Raw genomic sequence first — 24,047 nt, 5'->3', positions numbered from 1 at the left:
AATAAGCACTGTACCTTTTATGATGTTACATTATTACCAAGCAGTAAATTCATTTGTTTCCTCAAATCCCTTACCAACATCTTTTAAATACATAAATAAAAATGGGGAATTTCAGTAGATACTATTTCACAATATGTGGATCTGAGACATTTTAATAAGAAATGCCCCTCCAGGCTAAGAGGTATGAATTGTACACCAAAGGGAATGGTTTAATACACTGTTTAATACTATCATCAAAACTGATGATAGTACGATGGATTTTATACATTTTAATATTTCTTCAGAGCTGGAAAAAAATGAGAGTGAGAATCATAGTTGTATATTAGCTAAGTATCAGAAGTGCTACTGAACCAGCCAGGTGGCACACAGCTCCTATAGCATTTCTACCATGACCAGAAAATATTACCTGAACAGAAAGATCCAGGGATTTCCTCTGAAAGCAGCCCTCCAACGCTCCAGGACCTATGCTCTGCTATGCACTCCACCAGATGAGATAAAATCACTCCCACCTACCACATCTTCACCTCATAGCCTACATTGTGTGTATTTTCAAAAGCTTTGCCACGTAGACAAGGCAAGATCTATTAATAACAGCATTCAAAGCAGAAGCAGTCTAGGTCTAAACTGTGCAGGCCCTAACAAAAAGTATTATCCTGTACGTAACTACTTTACCTTGCTTTTACGTTTTTCCAACGAACAGGAAGTCCCTAGGGTCCTGTTAATAGTCAACAATAAAGACTGCTTGCAGTTGTCAACAGAACAACAATTTAAAAAAAACAACCAAACCCCTAATAACACTGTATTTCTCTACTTTACAGTGTGCTGTAGCTCTTAGCTCTATACTTTTTGAGACTTTTAAGACCCTTTAACCACTTTTACATTTCACTGGGGGTAATATGTAAATCCATTCTGTGCCGGCTCTCTGGAGGAAAGGAATCTTGCTTGTTCCATGGCACATCATTATCTTCTTGACTACTAAATAGTCACCTTCTAACAATCAGGCAACATTATCCATGTCAGTGTTCAGACAGTTTTGTTGAGTTCCTGGCAAAACAGCAGTTCCCTCCTCTCATCATCCCAGCTAAGATCCACAACTTCACATCTAAGACAGTAGAAAAAAATTTAGGCTAAGATGGCATGGAAGAGCACATGACAGAAATTTCCAAACTGGCTATAGGCTTGAAGTATGCACATGTCCCTTTTTTCTTCTAGAGAACATGTTTTCTACCATGTCAGAAGAAAACTGCAGATTTCACAGGGCAAGACTTGGTTTTTTTTCTTTTTTTTTTTAAGAAACACAAGTTGATTTTGGTCTTAAAACTGTAACTATAATTAAACATACACTTGTGGATTCTCTTCAAGTGCTGAACAGGCAGAGTGCTTTTCCTCAGCTTGGCATTGCTGCTCTGTGATTATGTCACAACTGATCTTTAACTGTTCCATCTGTGGGTTATTCATTGCCTCTCCTCATGCTCGTCTGTTGGCTATTTATAAATTTAACTCCACTATCACAGCATTCAGTAGCTTCCCTGGAAGAGTCTAAATTTGCAGAATAAAATGCTGAAGTTGCACGAAGACTCCCTACACTGGGGAAAAAATCCCATCTCAGAAACTGTGGATAATTGAAAGCATTTCTACTTGGGTCTATTCTAAGTATCTCCATTTGATGCAGCCATTCTGGCCTTTCTTAAGGTATGAGGGCACAATCTAGCTTACTGAAAAACTTTTGCACATGCGATGAAGTACTGGCTTGTAATATACTGGAAAAGCAATTGCCACCAGTAGGTAGTTTAGCTTCTTGTGGTTTCGGAAAGCCTGTGAGGAAGTGACTGGAAGCTGAAAATCCCTAGGCATCTTATAGCCATACTTTTCCAGAAATAAGCCCCAGGGACCAGATTCTCAGGTATAAGTCAGCATATTCCCATTGCCTTTGGGAAGTCTTATTTTTACCAGCTGAGGAATCTGCTTTTATATGTGTAGCTTGTAGCCTCCACAATTCTCCTCCTAAGAATAAAATGAGAATGATAAAAGCTAAATGTGTGTGAGGGCATGAAAAGGAAGCAAGTCCTGCTCTGTCTCATACTAGTAAAATTCTGAAGAAGGCGGAGCTTGGAACAGTTCCTTCAGGTACATGGAGCAAAACCTGGAACGAAGGCAACCTTCAGAATTAGGAGCACATTTTCTTATCTCTGCCAGACTCTCTTCCTGACCTTGGGTAAGTTGATTAACCTTTCTTTTCTAAGTTTTTCTGATTGTGGTATGACTCCATACCTCCTGTAGAGATTATGGTGCTTAATTGGCCAATATCTCTAGAATACCTGAAGTGCTTTGGATGAAATATGTTACGCAAGAGAAATAATTGAAGTCAATGGATCTGTGACAACTGACACTAGCTGAAGATCTTTCCCTCAATGTTTAACAGGATCAGAAGCAGGCTCAGCTGAAATGATAGGAAGCCGAAGACATTTGGTGGTAGTAATATCACACATGAGTCGAAGGGTTTACTATTTGCTATGGTAATATACAACATTTTTCATTTTCTAGTCACTCCAGCGGCATCCATTAATTTTCAGACCTCCCCCTAAAGAGAGATCTATAAATAAGTTTTCCATTATAAGAAAAATGAGGCAGATGGGTGATGTGACTTATCCTCCAGAACAAGAACAAGAAATCAAATTTGAACCCCTTGCTCCTAAGCCTATTTTCAGGTATCCCTTTTCACCACTCTTATTACATACATAATTCCTTATCTTTCTGTTTCAATGGTAAAAGCTCATTTATTGCTCCATAAGCATCCCTACCTAATTCCCTGCTAGATACTGCTCGGATGCTTTCCCATAAAATTCTCAAAGCCAGCATAGAGAAAATGAAGCTGAGAGAAGTACTGCTGGGCTTAGAAGCTCTTCTTGTCCCAACAACCCCTTTCCTCAGCTTCCAGGAAAGAATTAACAGTATTTGTCCTTGAAAATATTTTTCCTTGCTCACTATTAATCCCATGCAACACCAAGTATTGCAACCTCTGCAATCTCTCATCTCAGAAGCAGTTCTTGCTAGAACACGCCAGGACAATGTCTGTCACTTCAAACTGCCTACTGCTCATTTCAGGAAGAAATTCATGACCTGCTTAAGCCAGTGGGATAAATTCTTGTTGCAGCTTTGGTTCTGGAAGGTGCCTGCTGCTAGAGGATGCCAGGCTGAGGTTATGTAACTATGCTAGCCCAATCCAGCTGTTTTTAGGGAGCCCAGCTGCTCTGCGCTGCTTCCATCTCCATCTTCAATGGGTACCAGGCCTGGCTATTGGGTGCTCAGTCTAAATAATAGCCTCGAGGGGAGTCTCCACAGATTAGTTTCTATGTAGAGAGAATAAATGTATTCAAATCAGTACCCTACTTGAAAATGCAAAAATATTGTGTGCCTGGATGCTGCTGTGATAAAGTATCATGGCAGATGGAAGAGTAACATGAAACGGGACAAATTATTCAACTGTTACAATGTTATCAATCTGCAAGAAATTGCAGTTTACATTATTATAAAGACTTCCACTACTGCTTACAACAAGCATGTTGCAGCAATATTTGGGGTAATTACTCTTGAATACAAGACTTTTTTTTTTATGCTGCATACTCTAGATTTACACTAATAGATAAGAAAGCGGAGCTCTGGATGCATTAACTTTACTTAAACAATAGACTAAAATGGGATGAAGGAGAAAATGGAAGAGAAAATACTACCCAATCAAACCTCAGCACTTTCTTTTGATAACTCCACAATGATCTACACTTGCATCTCTCATTTTCTGGCTACGTTCCCCTTCTGCAGAGGGAAAGCAAGGTTGTTTTTTTGTTTTTAGTGGAACAAAATTAATTGCAGTAAAAGTGCAATTTTTTTTCCAAATTAAAATTGAGATAATAATTAAAATGAATGTGTGTGATTAGATAATTACTTTTCTTATTTCTTTCCAAAACAGTAAGGTAAAGAATTGTGCATGTTTGCACTTGTTGACATTTCCATACTTAGATGATGATATAACTCTTCTGGCACATATCTATTTTATATTTCAAAAAGAGAATATCAAACACAGACTGTAAAGTTCACAGAATCATAAAATGGCCTGGCTTGAAAAGGACCACAATGATCATCGAGTTTCAACCACTAGACCAGGCTGACCAAAGCCTGACCTTGAATACCTCCAGGGATGGGGCATCCACAACCTACTCAGGGAACTGTTCCAGTTCTTTGTCACCCTCTGTGTGAAAAACTTCCTCCTAATATCTAACCTAAACCTCCCCTGTGTCAGTTTAAAACCATTCCGCCTTGTCCTATTACTATCCACCCTTGTGAACAGCTGTTCCCCCTCCTGTTTAAATGCTCCCTTCAAGTACTGGACTGCCAATACTTGAGACTTGTTCTTCATATTCAGATGATATAGCAATAACAGTCAGCCAAAAGATAATCTGTGAAGGAAAGAGTATTATTGGTGCCATCTCCAGTGTTCTTTGCTTACCGAAACGTAAGTATCTTCATCATAAAAAATTTTGTCATATTTCCAAAACTTTAGATGTTCAATTTGCATATTAGGTTCATAACACACTAAGCATCATCTGTTACAAAACAAAAGAACTCCAGAATAGAAGCTTAACTCTCAGAGCTAACAGAAAGGGTTCAGCTGGAAGGGACTCTGACACTGACTCCCTGTGGTAAATTTCTTCTGTTCCTCTACAGGGAGCTATTAGACTCAATTCATTAACACACTTACTTGTGATTTAAGACTATCAAACAAAAGATCTTAAAGGAAAAGCACCACCATCATAGACTTGCATTAAATTATCTTAACAAAGTGAATGCTATGTTATCTCTAATTATAAGGCAGAAAAGGTAGGAAGTAGATTCACATTATCTGATAACTCATGCATCGGGGATAACTATGATGAGTAGATGAACAGATCCACAACAGCTAAAACATCTGAGCCTTTATGTAAAACTACAGGTGAAAGGAATGGCATGTTTCATTTAGAGGCTTGCTCAGAGCAGATCTCCTAATGCTGTTTGTCTGAAGAAAGAGAAGGCAGCAATTACTGTTGGGGAAAACATAAAAGATGACTGCTATGTGTGTGTCAAGCACTGGGGAAAATTACTACTCTGTCTTTGGTACAGAGATGAGATTCTGCAGCCAAACCGAAACTCCACAGTAAATGCAAAGTCCAGCTGTATTCAATATGAAATGGTATTTAGATGGATCAGAAACAGAGCCGCTCACGGCAGAGAAGTTTTGCTGATAGTCTAGCACACCTGTTACTTAGAAGGGTGCTGGTACCACCGCATTTTGGGAGATGTAGGTTAGTGACAGAAATTACCTGGGATGGTGATGGAACAACAAGGGAGGTAATCTCAGTTGACACTTGACTTTTTGGATGGTTTTAGATGAAAGATAGCTCTGTGCTGCCAAATGGAGAGCATACTTCTAAGCATGGGAACTGATTCCAGGATTCTCCTCTCCCTTGGTAGTAGCCATTTGAAATTATGTGTAATGATCCAGGTGGTATACCCCAAACAGACCAAGGAGTTATTTGGTATGTTATGAGTTATGAGGCTTTCTGCTCTTAGGCCTGAGTTTCTCTGCATGACTGCTGGCTTGGAAGGAAAGACCTTAGCAGTCAAAAGTAAAAATAATAATAAAAAAAAAAGAAACCCAGCACAAAAGCCCAGGGGAAATACAGCTAGGCTGTAATGAGAAAAAGGAATAAATAAATGGGAAGCAATGTGCAAGCAGCACTTACGTCTGTGTGAGGTTAATGCTAACCACTTACTCCAAGCTGAATAAATGCTGCCTGGGGATTGTGATTAAAGCAGGCAGCTTAGGGGAGGCAGGAGCTCCTCGAAGTTGGAGCCAGGAGGAAGCCCTGGGATCTTGGCAAAGCAGTGAGCGTTTCTGAGCACTATCCCCATTTGACCAAAGGGAATAAGATGATCACAATAAGGGTGTAAGCACTTCACTCCGTACTGCATACATCTAATACAATGTCATCATGCCAGGTCATGCAGAGATGTCATGTCATGGTCACATTACCATCAGGAAGTCTCAGTGTGACTGCAGCTGTCATGTGCCCTGCCCAAATTGACCACCCTGTGTAGGCACAGCATGAAATGCTTCTTTGCCACTTTGCATCACAGCTCAGAGATAAATGAGCAGGCAGTCAAATGCAGATCAAAATCTTCTTCTGAATATTCTGCCTCTTGTAATACCTCTGCTTTCTCAGAAGCAGGTATTGGATAAGACTACTTAGGCATAGCCCACAGACATAAGAAGCAGACAAATTATTCATTTACTTGTTCTGATTCTTATTACATTCTACCTCCAGGTACGTAATCATGCTTTTATTCACCTAACTGCTTTATCCTCTAACAAGCTATTCATCTGAAGAGTTTGCACTGCAGGATTTCCCCTGTAAGGATCTTTCTTTGTTATGTTCAAGACAGAATTCACTGCCTCAGTGCCATGCTTTTGCTCATTAAAAATAATTTCCCAGTGAGTTTGGTTCCAGTAGCTCTTCAGTCATTTTAAAGGCCCTGTTGCAACATTAGCTCCAGAAAGCACGTTGAAGACCAGCAGGGAAAATGAAAGGAAGAGGAGAAAACAAGAAGCTGGAAGGATAAGACTGGGTTGCTGACAAATGAAAAGCAAGCCCAGATGTGCTGCTGCCCACTGGGGCAGAGATTCCAGCAGCCCTGGAAAACATGTTTCACCAAACAGTCAGACTGTGTCCTCACAGGAGATCTCCCCTACCCCAGATTCAGCTCTCTGTATTTTTTTTCTCCTGCTTCACTCTCTTCCCTGCTCCCTCCCCCTCTATGCCTTCTTTGTTTTTTTTTTTTGCTTTTAGTACTACAACTCCAGTGCTCCCTTGAGATGTTTTGGAGTTTGTTTTCCAAACATAGACTCTTTCTAGTTTTGTGGAAATTCGGTACATGGAAAGTCTGTAGCTTACAGCAGCAAACACACTAACACAAGAGATGACATGTACCAAGGCCAGTAAGTTTACATCACCTCTTTCACTTTCACAGCAGGCAGCTCCCTCATCAGAAAGTTTTATGTGGGTAATGTGGGGCATGCCTGTCACAGTCTCTATGTTACAATATGTAGCACAAATTGACAGCTTTCACTGTATCTCTGCTTTCGCATAAATAAAAGAGATGACACAGTCCGGTGGTAAAGAAAAATTATTTCAAGATACAAAGCATGTTAATCTCCTTCCTTTTGTGATTTAATCACAGGTACCAGTTGATCTATTGCTAATATAACACGTAAATAATGAGTCACAATATTCAGTGAAGCATCAACTCAGACAAATACAGGAAGCAGTAGTGTACTACTTTTCATCAAGTGGGCCAATTTTACTTCCAATAGAAATTGAAAGCCTTCCCGAGGCTTTTTCTCAGTCAAATACAGCTCTGTTCAAAACCAAACCAAAACAAAACAGAACTACCAAAATACAGCAACTTCTAAGTCCCTTAGCACAAAAGTGTTGACTGCTTCAGGGGACTCAGGATAGTATAATGCCATCTTCTTCTCTTCAATAAGTAGAACTAGAGAAGTGGGGCAGCCTGTCATGGTACTCCTGGACATAGAAAAACTAGTATGACTGGCCACTGTTCAGCCTAAGGGAATCACTAAAAGATCCAAAAACAAACGACTTTCCTTGCTTTGAGACTAACCCCAAGAGTCAGTGTAATGGAAGCTGCAGTGCCTGAGGTAGAATTGGGAGACATAAAACCACTGGCTCATAGCACAGAAGGAGGCTTTCTAGACCTTCTCTATCTTTAATCTTACTGAACAGAGCTGTCCCACTCACTGCGACCATGTAATGTACTAGGACTACAAGGAAATATAAATTGGGACCTCAAGGCCTGAGTGGCTCACATCACTGTTCAGTAGTGCCTGTCTACTTTGTTCCTCTGCTGCACCACAAGAAGCCTTTGATTTGTCTCTAGCTTCTGCTACGCTGGCACTGCTAGGTGAGAAGTGGCTCCTCCACCTGCACTGAAGCCCTCAGGAAATACTGTAGACTGGTTTATCTCAGATATCCACTGAATGGTATAACTGGGTTGTTTCACAGTGAAGCAAGAAAGGAGAACTAAGTATCCAAAAACAAGGAGAGAAAGGAGAAAATGGAAACAAAATCTAAGATTTGAAATCTCAGACACTCTCCTTTCTTCCAAAATCTCACCTGTCATCTGTCAGCAAAACAGCTGGTGTGGAAGCACAGAACATACTGGGAAAACTGTCCTCCTTACACTGGTCCAGACTAGTGGTGATGGTAACATTCAGAGAGAATCTTCCACCAGAAAGGGGAAATAGCAGATTTTCCATTCAACAAAACATGGAATTAAAGCAAAGAGAATATAAAATGCTGAAGCCAGAATCAAAGAGAAAACAGAGGCTGAGCTGAGAGCATGGCCTGGCCAGTAACTCTCTCCTAGAAGTTGTGTTTTATAAAGCAGTTAAAAGAAAAATCTGCAGACTGTCTATTAGAACAGACATCCCCAGAACTGTGGAAAAATTTCAGAGGGAAAATGCTGAAAACACCTTTTCTTTAAACAAATAGGTAGTTCCAGTCCTTATAAATGTGTGAATATATGATTAGCTGGAAAAAAAACCCATGAATTTGTAGTACAAGTGTAAGAGAAAGTCTCATAAGTCACTCTGAATTCTATCATTCTTACCTATTACGTACTAGTTGAAATACATGGTTTCTAGCTGGACCTGACAAGAACAATTATGGCCAGCATGTAGAAATGCAGAGAAAACCACTGCTTGCCAAGATTGCTATGCCTGACTTTTGTTTCCTGCAGCAGCATAGTAAGCACCACAGTCCTGATGGCTGGGACTCACCTGTCTTCACATTGGCCTCTATCTGGGAAAGTCAGACCTCCTTCAGAGGCTGTGGGGGCATTTCCAAGGCTGGATTCAGCTGGTCTATTTTAGATGTCCATTTTTGAAAAAAGGCAGGTACCAAGCCAACATGTTCTACACGGAAACTTAGGCTGGAAATCCAGATTTAGATGTGTATCAGCATTGTGTACATGCATACATCCTTAAATGAAGGTATTCCAATATTTCCAGATGGGAAATGAGGATTCAGACAACTTCAAATAAAATTAATCAGTTGAATTGAAATTTTACAGAAAGTCTCCTATATCTTAAAAAGGGAAGCTTGTATTCCATAAAGACCAGCAATGATGACATGCTCCTCCAAATGCCTTCCCTTGCATTACTGCATACTGCCAGAAGCAAGGCAGTACAGAATCTGTGCTGTGTTCCGCACGCATCAGAATGTTTGCCACCAAATCTAGAGTACAGTGGAGCTATTGCAATCTGTCAACAAAAAGGCTGGTTATTACCTTAAAACCTCCAACAGCAAATTGAGCTTAATTCCAACAAGAGACCATTACAACTCCAGGACCCAGATCTAAGCCAATATAGATGAAAGTTAGTTTGACAAATCCAGCCTTATTGTTAGTTCAGTGAAAGAAAGGTCGTTAGTAGTGACTAATCTGAACAGTCTCTTAGGGAAATGTAGAACTTAATTACCCTGGTGTACTATTCAATGACTTCTCTAGACATACCACACATTGAAAGATACTTGACAATGTGGGTGCTGGCAAGTTTGTGTCATCACAAGCTTGGGACAGGCATGTTAGTAATGAATTTGATTCCTGCCTCCCTCTTTCCTAAAGTGCATTAGCTGCTATGGAAATAGTACCATCAGAACAGGCAGGGCAACTATATCAATTCCATGCTTATACTAAATCACTCACCTCCTATCCAGAGCTCTAGCTAGGTCTACCCATGGCATATTAACTAGTTGCATATTAACTAGTCCAGGACCACCACAAGTGGTCTGAGATATGTTTATACAGAGAACATAACTGAGAGAAACATTAATTTCCTTACTCTTGATTCATGGTAAGTTTCTTACACACTATAATGTGAAGAAGACAGCAAACTGTGCAGCACACACTGTTGCACCAAATAACAATGTGGTTTTCAGTTAAGGAAGCTTAAGGAATACCTTCCTGCTACAAAAATTTAAGAATCCTTCTTATGAATTACAGTAGCACTATAATTCATTTAATTTTGTTTCTTGCAGTTCTGCTTTTGAAAGGATGCTACAATAGATGCTACCTCAGCTGGATTAAGAGACTCACAGAGCAGCCAGACTTTTACATCCTGTTGCTGAACATCATTTACTAAAGAAGATTGACATACAAATACAACAAAAATCAAACTTTCTTTAACACAACAAAATAGCTAATTTCTAATCTCTATCATATTTCATATTCTCAATTAAAATTTTTAGAGAAGAGCAATGAAACAAGAACTGCCCTGCTCAGTTATATCTTTTTCTGTATCTTAAAGCAATAAATACCAAATGTTTGCAGCAAGATGTAACCAATTCATTTCAATCCTATTACAATATAACCTGCATTTTTAAATTCTTCCTTATCTCAGTCTCCAATCATGTGATTTGGTAAAGCTTAAAAGGATCTGAAATATTCACCAAATTTTAAATAACTTTGAAAGCTATAAAATAATAAATAATAATAATAAAAGAACATAGTTTTCCAACAGGAATGTACTTGTGATCTATTTACCTTACCCAGTTTTTCTTGGCCTGCATTTATTTGATAAATGAAGCATAAGTTTTGTGCCATCATAAGGAAAGCAACAGTCTGAATCTCTTGTGAAAGCCAATAAGTGAAATACCTTTGCCTTAGTAACCATTGGGGAGGCCAAAAAGAGTTGAGAAATCTCTGCAAAATTTCTACGAAAAAAAAATTGTAAAATGTAACTTACTAATTTATGCAATGATAACTATTGGCCTTGGCACTCAATCTCCAAAATCATTTTTGCTCTTTTTGCAATAAGCAAAAACTGCCATCAGTATTTCAATGAAGAACAGGCAGGCCTCCGTTTCCCAATACATATCCCAATACAAAGCAACATCTTTGTTGCTGAAAAGAGTCTGATTTCTCTTTTTCTTTGAAATAGGGTTAGGGTTCTAATTATATCAAATTAGATATTAGTAAATTACCCATAGTAAATTAGGCCTGACTATATGAAATTGCTACTCAGTTGAAGTAAACTTGGAAAATGAATGGAGGAATACAACATGAATATTAACTTTAAACAAACTGCAGCTGCAGAAGTCAGAATATGGGATAACATGAAGAAGTACAACTAGCCAAAGCAAAATGGGCTTGTTTACTTTTTTTCTTCATAGCTAGAAAATTTCAAATGCTAAAAAATCTCTAATGTCAATAACTAAAGATACTCTAGCATGCCTTTTTCACACCTTACAATCAGATCCATGAACTTTAAAAGTTTCTGTAGCAGTGATGCCTATTTTGAAGATGCTTCCACGTTCTAATAATTTAATCTCTAATAGATGAGCATTATGCAGTCATGTGGCAGTATTTGCACTTCACTCTGCATGGATAAGGCAGTATTCTGATGTATGGATGTTGCAGGTTGGCCTTTCAAGATAGATAATCCAGGACAACCCTGCAGCAAAAGTAGGATGAGTACATCTACATCTGTCTACATCTCTCCATGTCTTATTCCTATGTGGTGCCCACAGTTTTTGAGAATAAAGTCTGCAGAGATAATGACTGTAATTTGGAAGGTCTCTCCTTATTTCCCTTTCCAAGCCAACTTGCTGAGGTAGCACTAATTACAGAACAAGACTTCAGCTCAGTGGTCCTCACGAGCAGAGCTGCCTGCTCCGGAAGCTTAATTTCCTGCTTCTTGACCTTGGAACAGCAGGGACAAGGGAAAAGAAGGAACACATCCGACAGTTGTTGCAATGAGGATGGCAAAGTGGCCTCAGGGTTTAGGACACAGATCTTGTCCTCAGCTCTATTTTATGCTGGATGTCAGCTATGGACATCTCACAAAACCCTTCCTTGGATTTGAGTTTCTTTGTCTCTTAATGGGGATGATCAACTGCTTTGAGATATTTGGAAGACAAGAAATGGAAGAAATTCTTGTAGTATTTCATTATTAAATATAGGACTAGACAAACACCTCCAAATTTTGTTATTATTCAGATAGATAAATATAGAGCTGGTTGCACTGAGTCCCTTCTGTGTTTTCCTTCTGTGAATGTTATAGCAAGTGACAAGCAATGTGGAATGAGGAAAAAAAAAGAGAAAGAGGTAAAAGGAACAATTTTAAACTTGTATAAGAAACTGTTTACAGAAAATTAATTTTGACTGTTAGTTTATTTGCATTTGAGGCCTGACTTTAAGAGCTACAGCTGTCTTATAGAAAAAAAAACACAATGTGATTTTACAGTAAAAGTAATAAAAAGCCGATTCTAAAGTTTGCTGAACTCTCCTATATTCAAATCCCTGAGTAGCTTCCTCTTATATGACATCTGAAGAATCTTATTTCTCTTCAAGAAATTAGTGTTGTGTATAGCAAAATAAAAATACATCACACTTCCACAGGAAACTAAAAATAGAGATTTGCACCAAATGCACTATTACTGGCCAGGAGTCACTGCTAAGGTACAAACTGAGCAGGGCAGTCAAATCCTAAAAGCTTAAGCAGAATAGCATAAATTGAAGAAAGAAGTGGGTCTAATTATCCATAAGGAAGATGAGGAGGCAACATCTCTACAAAAAGGATAAGGGAAGAGTATTTTTGCTGACTAACTTAACCTTTCAACTGCACAGAGCCAGAACCAGGGAGTCAACAGGAGGTCTTCCTTTCTGCCATCATTGAACACTGAGGGCAGCTCCATCACAACCAGCCCAACTGAAAGGCCCACACCCAAGACAGTCCTGATGACCAGAGAAAGGCACAGTAAACTTCATCTCCAGACAAAACAGAATCAAACTTCCAAGCGATGTTCTTTTGGCTTGGGCCCCTCCGCTTCATCTATGCTAACTGCTTATGACACAGAAGTAAATGGATAAACACATGACTAACTTTTGGAGTCTTGAGATAACTTCAAAAGACCACTGTATACCATTGCAGGGAGATCTTCGCCTACTATTCACTAACAGATCTGAAATATCCCCACTAAGACTGAAAGGAGATTTATAATCGCTTCAAAGCAGTTTTATATCAATGAAGACAGATAGACATTAACATGCTGAGATGACTGGAAACTATGTTGAAATTCAAGTCTTGTTAATTCAAGAAGTACTGCCCAGTGTTACCTCTGTTTTCTGGTTTGGGGGGACCTTGTAGATAAATAAATAAAGCAATAGAAAGCCTATGAGAAGAGCCTAGAAGAAAAGATACATTAGCATAAAACATCATTTTGTACAAATGACAAAAAGGTCAGGAATGAACACAGAAGGACTCCTGTGTTTTATTCCTGGATCTGCTACATCTTAAACAGCTCACCTTCAGTACATCACTTACATGTTTTTTGCACCTCCTAGTTTATAAAAGGGATAAAGATACTTTTTGAGGTGTTTGGAGTTCTTTAGATAAGAAGTGTTGCACCTAAGAAGGGTTTTACAATTATTGTTATTCCATTGGGCTTACACTTATCAACAATCAACACAGAAGTCCTTCTTAGGAATACTGTAGGTAGAACTTGACTATGATCTTGCAAATGCTCATAAGGTATTTTTGAAAATAATATTTTCCTATGAAACTGTTGATGTAGACACCCTCCACAGAAAAAGAACATCTTGAAATAAAGTTCTAAGAGCATCTCACAAAAGAGCCAGAACTGTAAATGCTCATGAAATGATAGCTTGTTTGTTGCATCACACTGGCATTTCACGACAACATTTTGCACTTTTACTCTTTACTGTGTCATTTGATTAGAATGAGCCTTTGTAAATTCAAACAGAAGCAATTTTATAATAGCTAGTACTTCCAAATTAAAAGAAAAAAACTATTTCATCTTATTGGCAAAGATACGTTTATGTGTGCATATATATACACTTTATATATATATAAAATACATAAATATAGTATATAACATATATATTATAATATGATATATTGTATATATATAATATATATCATAATAATGATAATTATATGTGTGTGTGTGTATGTATGTATATGTATATTATATATATATTTTTTTTAATCTCTGAGTATTTCCATTCTGCAGTTGTTATTAAAAAAAACCCTATAGCATGATAATGCTGTCCTGGTGGCTGCTGCTTGAAGAAGCCAACTCCTATCCAACATCCTTAATGATTACTGACAGGCTCTTTCTAAGCATCTTCCAACATTTTTTCTATATGAAAATACATTAAAATAGGTTTTTCTATAATAATATGTAGTGACATATGACAACACAGAAATATATAATATTAGAAATAAAATTAATACTCCTGACTTCTACTGTGGCACCAGAATCATTTGGAGATGTAGTATTACCACAGAATATGGCAAAACAGTAAGTTTTATAGTAAGATGGTTAATAAAAATGGCAAAGACTAGCTTGGCATCAAAGCTGCTTTCCATTTATACACGAGGCCTCATCTAATCAGCTAGAAAATAACACTCCCCATCCATATCGTCCGATTAACACATATTAGCAGCTGTACCAGAGAAGCATGGGCTTAGCACACTGCTCTGACTACACCAAAATCTACTCAGAGCTGCTAATAACAAAGACATAAATCCTGTTCTGTATTACACAGATACTGCCTACATCATCAGAGTTGCTGAGCATTTGAAGTGAAATGCTACATTCTTCTTTTCTTATGTTTCTTCTTTTAATGATAGGATTTCTTCTAGGTATTTTCTAAAGTAACAAGTTTCCACAGACCAAGTGTTCATTATTGGCACAATTTCAGAAAGGTTGTGGTCACAGCACATTGTGTTGGTCAGAACAGTCACCTTTATCTGTGTTGTCCCTGACTGCTGATCATCTCTGCCTGTTACCTTATTTTTAAAATAGAATCTCCTTGGGAAAACAATCATATCTTTGTTACCCACAGACTATTATAAGGCAGCTGCAATACGAATAAAGAAAAAGCTGTCAAGAACGAACAGAAGCACAGAGGGCTTGACTGACCAGTGAGAGCAATGATCTTTAAAACCCAGATATACCTGGTTTGATGTACTGTGCAAAAGGTTCAATTTCTCAATAATAAAGTTTGCATTTCAGCGTGAAGAGCTTTTGAACAAACACTGCTGGCATTTGTCCATCTAGGAGGTACCAACAGTGTATTATATAAGGACCAAAGATAAAATTAGATTGAGAACAATGTGTAGCATCTTCTAGAGCACAATGACTCACATCCACACATGAGACTGTCAAGCTGGAACACAGTCACATAGAGTGTAAAAACAAGGGCACAGTTGAAAGTACATCTCTATATTCTTTTGCAGAAAATATGGAGAAGACTACAGAGCTAGAGACATGCTAGTTCTCTCTGGCTTATTGATTCCACAGGCCACAGAAATTTATAGATAAATAATATCCCCACCTTATTCCCTGCACTCTGAATACCACCATGCAGAAAGAATTCACAGGGGGAAATGATGACAAAACAAAGTATCCCTAAGAATAGTCTCAAGATAACCTGTTTGGAAGATGAAACCTATTCCTGTAAATAGCATGGCATTTCCATGCTGCTTTCTTTGTATATCATAGCCTGGCAAAGCCTGGAAAATGTGGGATTCTGTACAACTCTTCCACTCAGGAAAAGCATATCATTCCCACTGTGGTACACACAAAGTGAGTGAGATGAGTAGATGTTTGCAACCATCCCATCATTTCAACAAAGCAAGCAACACTGTTTAACCTTATTTCAGCTCCTTCTCCAGTAATTGTTGATCAGCCTTTCTCATTGACCAGTGTAATCAGAGTAAGGAAAGATCACGATTACTTTCCAGTCTGATACTAGCAACTTGAGTCCACAACCACTGTTGTTTTTATAACTCATCAGAAAACACTCCTTCAAACAATTGCTGAGTCCTGACTACTTTCAGTGCCTACAGCAAATACTGTTAGGAGCCACCTCCTGAGCACTGTCAACACCTTTCCATGAATGTGTTCAAAATATGTTTCCGAAATTCTGCCAAGAACTATCAAAAGATGGGGTCCAGTGCTAACACCCAATTGTTATCATCATGCAACAGCTGGTCAAAGGCACCTCCTGAAAGGTGCTGACTCCAGATAGACAAATTACTTGTCTTTATCCGTGATACTTAGGCTAGCAGAGAATGCCTAGAACATGAGAACTATGGCACTGCATACCAATAAATGAGAATTATTCATCCATTTTGTCCAAGAGTGAATAAAAAATTACTAAAATTACCACAACTAACACATCATGGTTCTTATTGATATGAGATTTACTCTGCATCATGTTCAGCTGAAATTTCCTAAAGATTTCTTTTTCCTCATTGTATCTTTTTTTGCTATGGCTCACTGTAAGCAACACTTCTCACTCCTCAATTTTCAACAATTATCTCATCCATACTTAGTCACAAGTTGACTCAAGTTATACATATTTAGTTTGTTCATATGAGTTCACATGCAACTGTTTGACTCCCTTAGGAGATGTGAAAAGCAAGCTGTGCTTTTACAGAAAGGAGAAGGGCGACAGATTGTCCCTCAATGTGTGTGTGTGTATATATATACACACACACATACAGTGTATGTTCTGGCACATGGTAGGGTGTATTTACTGTATGAGGCCATATGCTTGAGGAATTAGAACAGAGAAAAAAAGCCAGTTTCTTAATGTTGTATGTCTACTTTACATACTGTCAAATAGATTCTAAATATATGGGAAACATAGTTCATGAGATTCACAACATAATCCATACAGGATATGCAATCTTATATATGTGTTCAGGAGTCAGATTTGCAAGGAAAGAAGGTGCAGCACTTCTCCTAATCTGTATGAAGACGTACCACTGCTTCTATCTCTTTGCTTTCTAAAATATCTCTCTCAAAACTGAGTAAGCTAAATGTAATGGAAGCATTAACATAGTCCTTTCATTATCTGGATTTACTGGACTAAGTTTTGATCAACTCAGTGATCTCTGCACCACACTGCATCAAATATACAAATATGTCCACAACAAACATGTAGATTCACTCAATGGATAAAAACAGTGTGAGTTAGAAGGCTTTCAAATAACAGAAAATGCCATAAGACGAAAGAGAGAGTTTGGAAACAGAAAATGCCATAAGACTGAGAGCTGTAAACTGAAGCCAGATCAATTCTGATGAGAAATGGGGTTCACAATCTCCTACAGCAAGGCTGAATAATCACTTAAACTACCAAGAAAAGATCTTCCAACTTTGAGTATCTTAAAGTCCAGCTTGGATGTTCTTCTGCAGGTTTTTACTTTTCTAACAAAAGATACAAGATAGTTCCAGTGCTATGAAATTCCAGTGCCAGCTTTGTACTGAAGGTCAGATTCTTTCTGGCCTTAAAATCTAGGAACCTATTACAGCAGTATCAAATTTTATCAGCTAAAAAGTAAACATGAGTGTCTGTCCATGGGTTCTTTTTACATTTTTTCCTCATTTTACTCACTCATTTTGCATACCTCAGTAGCTACTGGAAAGAACCTAAACTAATGCCAAAAATAACTGAATGACCACAAAGAAGAAACAGTGAACATTAACTGAAACAAAATGCCATGGAATAGTAGGTACTGAGTAAACTAGACTTTTCTGTGAATTAATTCAGTTAAAACTAACCTCAGGCTCCCCTCAATACCTATTAAAAATAGTAAATATTTTCCAGTTTTCAGTAACACTGCAAAATGATCTGGCACTAGAAAGGGCTTCTTTCAGTTTTAGAAAATGTAGCTATACTTGTAAACAGAATAAATTTAAATATTCACAAAAAGTAACTAAGACTTATGCTTTCATACCTTTTGTTGCCCGTGGTTTTGTTGAATTAGAAGCTTCTTTTATTCCATTCTGTGATTAGGAGGGAGAATTGTCTGTGCTATTTGACACTTCCTCCATCCCACCAGTGTTTGAGTGGACTGAGAGGAGACTAGTCCCTCAGCAACAGTTTAAAAGTAATGGCCACAATGAATGCATTTATGTCTATTTATCTGTGTCAAGTCTTGCCTCATGGACTTATCATTAAAACAAGACTTGGGGCAATGGCTGTTCTGGGGAAATTCAAGACCAGAATTTGATCCTCTCTTTAGGCTTCTTTATAGATAATAAGACAAATTCTTCTCTGCAGCATCTTCTCTGGAACCTTCTAACTGGATTACATAGCGATTACATAGATTACACAGTAGTCATTTTAAAATGACCAGCTCTCTGATTTAGTTAAGTTATTGTATTAAATTTATTTTGTGAATAATAAATGAATAAATTAATATTGTGAATAATTCAAGCTATTAAAAGGCATGTTAGTCTAGCAAAATGTGAGAATAAATGACTTCACTCAGCATCAAATCATGATGTCTTCCCAAACCATGGATGTCTTAATAGGTGATCTTAAAAATAAGATTCCTCAAAAATAACATATTTGAAGCTCTGGTGCTTGCAAGGAAACCTTATCTACTGCTGTGTTGACACTAGAGATCACTTACACAATATATCTCCTAATATTTCAGATAGCTTCTGCCCACAGTATACTTCTGTAGTCTTGAGAAATGTAACTTCCCGTTCTAAACTGGCTACTGATTCTTTGTGAAACACACTGTCTCTTCCAATTTCAGTACCACCATTTTTCTTGCTATTAACTAGGAATACAATGTTTTCAGTTTCTTCCTCAGAGGCCCTGTGAAGATTAACTCTCAGATGACTTGAGGTGCTTTGATATTCACATGGAAACTATGAAGGACTAGCAGATGTTGTTAACACACTGAAAATTTCTTATATTTCAAAATCTAACTTACTATGTGAAAGAACAATAGAAAAACACCTCATTTTCTATAGCAGATCTCAAATTGAGGATTGATTTTAACCTTCAAGTTTCTTTTAACTTTATTTGGCAAGGAAAGAAGATTGAAAGCAGGAGCTAGAAATGAACTGGAAATTCACAGAGAACCTCTTCTCTGACTTATTAATAACCACTTCCGATCTGCACCACTGACTGCTATTAACTATTATTAGGGCACTTTATCCCACTGGTTAGAAACTTTTCTCCTACTGTGCTGAGCAACCATGGTGTCCAGTCAGCCCATGCATATGTGGGACTCAACACGTAACGTGAAACAAACAGCAACAGTGACAGGACAAAAGGGCCTTTGACAGAGAAAGATTGATGGTGGCAAACAGAGAAGTGTCACAAAGCCAACCTCACGCTTGCCAAACTCCAAAGGCACATTTGTCATCTGTGGCACTTTCTCCCTGGTGCAGGCTGCTTGTCAAAGGGACTAGTTTGAGTGTTCAGCAGGCAAGGAGACGTGGAGGTGAAGAAGTGAAGACATCATTCTTCATTACTCACTTCAGAAAGGGGGAAAGGAAAATAAGAAAGTCGACTACAGTACAGTCTTGATTAACTACCAGACTTGGCAGTGACAATGAAAGCAAGAGAAGAGATAATTTTATTGCTATATACACTGAGTGCAAACACAATTTCTCCAAGAACCATCAGCTAAATGAAGCAAGAATTAGCACTCAGACCTGAAGGCTGAAAACACAGACCTACAGAGATGCCTAGCTCCATGCACCACTGCTCTAGGTCTCAGGCCTTTGTGGTGGACAAACCTCGTGGACTGTCAGCAACTTTGGCCTTCACTATAAACAAGCTCTCGCATATGGAGTTTGTAATGCACAAGACCCATGTAGAGACAATGAAATTCTGATGAGGAAAAATGAAATGGCTACAAAGAAGATCAAAAAACATTTAATGTGTTATTTGCATACAACTCTGATGTTTTTACTCAGACTGATCTCTTCCCTAATTTCAACAAAGACTTTTGTTTGAAAAACCTACCTGTACAGCCAAAGCTGTCAGTAACTGGTCTCTCCTTAGATATTATTAAAAGCAATTTAGAGCGCAAACATGCTAGAAAAGCTACTTATAGCAAATGCCATTATGGCTGTCATATTGTGTGCAGTTAGTCTTCAAGAAAAAATGTAAGTTTTTTTTCTTCCCTCATTGCAAACATAAACTCAGCCTATGATCTGAAGTTTTCACCTTTCCAGCTCATACATCATCTGAAATCAATTTTTGACTTTTTAAACAATCACATAAAATGTGCAAAACCTGAAGGAAGATGTATATTTTTCCTCTCAAAATCGTGCCAACTTTAGTAAGAGTGAAAAATACTTCAAATGTACCTTTATCTATATATCTCTCAGCTCCAAGTCTGAATAAATTATGAATTGCTTTCATTAGTATGTATTTGAGTAAAGGGGCTTGAAATCATATTCCATAAAATCATAAACCATCAGGTTTCAATCACAGTGGCAGTTACTGGAAACGACTTCTCCCAAGTACATTAGTAGTAAAATTGCTTTCAACAGTGATTGAGTGGGATTAGACCAACCAATGACAATCACAGGTAAATGACTGGTCATTTCCCCAGTACATAACAAAGCCTAAATACCTAGAGGTCTAGTGCTGGTGAAGGATTCTCTCTAAGCATGCATCTCTCTAAAAGTACTAAAAATAATGGAGTCAGAAATAGAAGACCTGGTGTATGAATTACATATTTTCATGAACCTGGAACAAGGAAAATTGTCTGAATTACATGGTCTGGATGAGGGTAGCTTACCCACCAGTGTAGCCTCTCCTGTTCTCCCCTCTCCTATCTATAGATCCAGAGAGCTTGGACAACAGAAAATTACACAGGTATTCAATGCAAGTACACTTTTTTTTTCCAGGAAGAATTAGTCAATTTCAGAGTCAAGCTAAACTTCTTTCTGAAGCTTTGTAAATCATTACCCTCAGCACCATTTTCACGTAAAATTACAGTACCTGTTTTATTAGAATTTCTCACAAAGCAAAATCCGAGTGCAAAATCCTGTGAAGGATGTAGATTTTTGTGCACTTTTATAACAGTTTTAATTTTTCCTAGTTCTAAATTACAGCTTAAGGTGCAGAAAGGACATAGTACTACCAGGAACTTGTCTTTTCTGTGACATACCTTATTCATTGATCCCCTGCAATGGAAGCCCACTCCACTTCAAATCCATTTTTCATGGTCAGTGTTTCCCAGTCCCTCCCTAGAACTGAGGCCTCAGCACAGCTCTGAAGATCTGCATCATCCTACCCCCCACTGCCATCAACTCCACTCTGAAAGCACCCAGATCTGTTCTCAAACAAAGAAAAAGAAGTGCGCCTTCAAATCCTGAATGGGTTTCCCCTTAACTCCTCCCTGTAGATATCCATACGCTGCCTTTTCCTCCTAAGTCTCCAAGTCACCACCGCAATCCTTCTTGCTGTCCTGCCAATGAAGCCTTGACAACACTTCCTCTTACATCATAATGCCATCAGCCATTATGAGTGACATCACATCTCATGGCTTGAACATACAAACTACCTTCAGTTTCAGTTTTGGACAAAATGTAAGAAGTTCTTCCCTTATCTGATGCACTGTACATTTGTATATAACTTCTTCTATCAGCTGGAGTAAGAAACTCTCAGCTGTGTCATAACTCCTCTCCTTGGATGCAGATTCTCTGTTAGTTCAAGCATTAAGACAAGTATTTTGAATTTGTACATAACAAAATATATGATTTCTGCCTCACCAATCTTAGGGTCTAAATCTCGTTCTTGCTATTACTGCAGAGCCCTGAGATGGACAAACCATGCAGGAGAGCACTAGCCTCTGGCTGCAGATCTGTTGTATTTCTGTGTTCAGATAAAACAGACCTGACCTTTTTCTGAGTGCTTGGTCAGAAGTTGTCACAGTATAGCTTAAGCAAGGATGGGATTTCTATGGGTTTTATACACAGATTGTTCTATAAGTAATGCTGCCTATTTATTTCCATGGAAACTACAACAGATACAAAGAATACAACCACAATCATTGATAGAGCAAATGCTCAGCTACAAAACACTGTTGTTCAGCATACTTACCACCATTGGCTATGTGTTTTCACCAGTGATGAAGAAGAGCCTGCACACCATGCTCATAAAAATGTGCACTACGGAAGGTGAACCACTGCCATCGTCACCCCTGCTGAAACATACCACCCACCACCTCACTGTGCTTATACTCACTATTTGTTCCATAAACCTTCAGTCAATGAACGTCAGTGAGTGCAATTTTTTCTGTGTGGAGGAATTCAACGACACATCCACATGATCATTTCAGATGCCATTTTGTCAAACTGCCTCTCTGCTGCCATCTGTCACACAGCAACAACATATAATGAAATACTGACAGAAAAGTTCTGCCTCTACTGCCATACCACCAACATCCACTTCTGACATCATGGGCCAACTTAATGAAGTAGAAGGCACTACTTTCAGAACAGTGCTCACAGAAAAGGTTAAAAGTATTTCCATATCAGAAAGAACATATATAAACTTCTGCAAAAATACTGAGTGGATCTTGGCTATCCCTTAGTCCGGGTGTTTAAAGAGAATGATCTCCCTATACCATGCTTACCTGCAGTTCTATCATGTAGAGAGCACATAAATCTGTATTTTTTCTACCAGGTGCCAAACTCCAGGGGACATAGGGTGAAGAAATGCATCCCCCTAGATTCAATACCTGCAAAAGCAGCACCAAAGTCTTGTCATCTAGTGTGTGTTCAGTTGTATTTCCTCATTCTGGATAGGCTGGTAAAAAGTATGGATCAGATGTTTAATGTTTTTAACAGCCACCTAACAGTACAATCAATACTGCCAAATGCCATGAGCTATCCCTTGTTAATGTCCTCACATTAGGGGTGTCTCTGATTTAAGATACGTTTAATGGCTTCCAGCATTTGATCTATACACTTCACTTGTCTAAATGGAAAGAAATAAACATCTTTTAACACTGTAAAAATATACATGGGCTGTACAACTATAGAAGAAGCACAGTATGAACACTGGGGCAATGGCTGCAGATTAGAGTCACATTCATCGCTGTTCTTGGCTCTAATTAACAGACAAAATCACAAAGATCTAGCATAGAAGTGGGAGTGAAAGTCAGGAAATCAGAGAATGAGAACAAGGACGAGAGCAACTTTCATGTGACTTCTCACATTTAAGGAGTGATTAGGGGTGCCATATATATGAGGACTGCAAGAAGGCTCTGATTTTTCCTATCTGGGGATTGTGCAAAAAAAAAAAAAAACAAAAAACAAAGGCACAGGATTTCCTTCTTTGGCACTTCTGCAAAATCCACTCCACTCCTGTCCTAATGCTGTATCACACAACATAAAGGTATTTCTGTGGGATGACATATGGTAGTACCAAGTGAATATGCAACTACATGGGGATACTGCAAGGCCTCCTGTGATGAGCTGATGGTGTGACTACTTAGCACAGGCACTCATTGTCCTACTGCATAAACATGGGGATGGAGCCACAGAAATAGCATTCAACAGATCCAATTCCAGAGAATTACACAATGGGGATTGTGTATGTGTCTATGTGTGTGTGCATGTGTGTAAACAAATATGTGTAGATACACACATACACACAAGATATACAGTCTCTACTTAATAACCATAAACTAATTACAGCCTTGACAGGTTTGTCTTGATCCAGATAAACTGCACAGTCAAAACCTATGTTTTCTACAGATGCATCTCCAGATTGTTACATTTGTGGCCACATCTCAGTGAAAAGCATTCTTCACTAAGGGATGACATACAGCATCCACATGCTTTAGAGAGTTTTGTTATTACAACTACATTATAGCAGCTTATCCTATGTTTCCATTCCTGGGGTCTCCAAGGAAATTCCTTTGCACCTTGTTGCACCTTGTTAATGCTGAATTTTAGATTCCACTATGACAGACACCAGGCTTTGCATTTCCACAGGGGTTTCTGTTCTCTGCTTTATCAACCAGCACAGACCTTGCTCTACAAAACAACTCTGATGAACAGATAAGACATTGCTCCTCCCTGCAGCTTGGCCTACCTACCACCTTATCTTAGATCAAAAATTTTATTCCATAT

At 38.4% G+C, this 24,047-nt stretch overlaps 1 protein-coding gene and 1 long non-coding RNA gene across 18 annotated transcripts in view; one reads left to right on the top strand and one right to left on the bottom strand.

Annotated features, from left to right (window-relative positions):
• LOC146544328 (uncharacterized) overlaps positions 1-14,140 on the top strand; it is a 36,106-nt gene extending 21,966 nt beyond the window's left edge. Inside the window, exon 3 of the long non-coding RNA XR_014883679.1 lies at positions 10,149-14,140. This is a non-coding gene — a long non-coding RNA (uncharacterized LOC146544328). The remainder of the gene's footprint in view (positions 1-10,148) is intronic.
• NRXN3 (neurexin 3) overlaps positions 1-24,047 on the bottom strand; it is a 947,214-nt gene that overhangs the window by 368,910 nt on the left and 554,257 nt on the right. The window lies entirely within an intron of this gene.

The sequence above is a fragment of the Meleagris gallopavo genome, chromosome 5 (genome assembly GCF_905368555.1).
Source record: "Meleagris gallopavo chromosome 5, MGAL_WU_HG_1.1, whole genome shotgun sequence".
NCBI classification, from domain to species: domain Eukaryota; kingdom Metazoa; phylum Chordata; class Aves; order Galliformes; family Phasianidae; genus Meleagris; species Meleagris gallopavo.
This window is presented reverse-complemented; position numbering and strand designations above follow the sequence as displayed.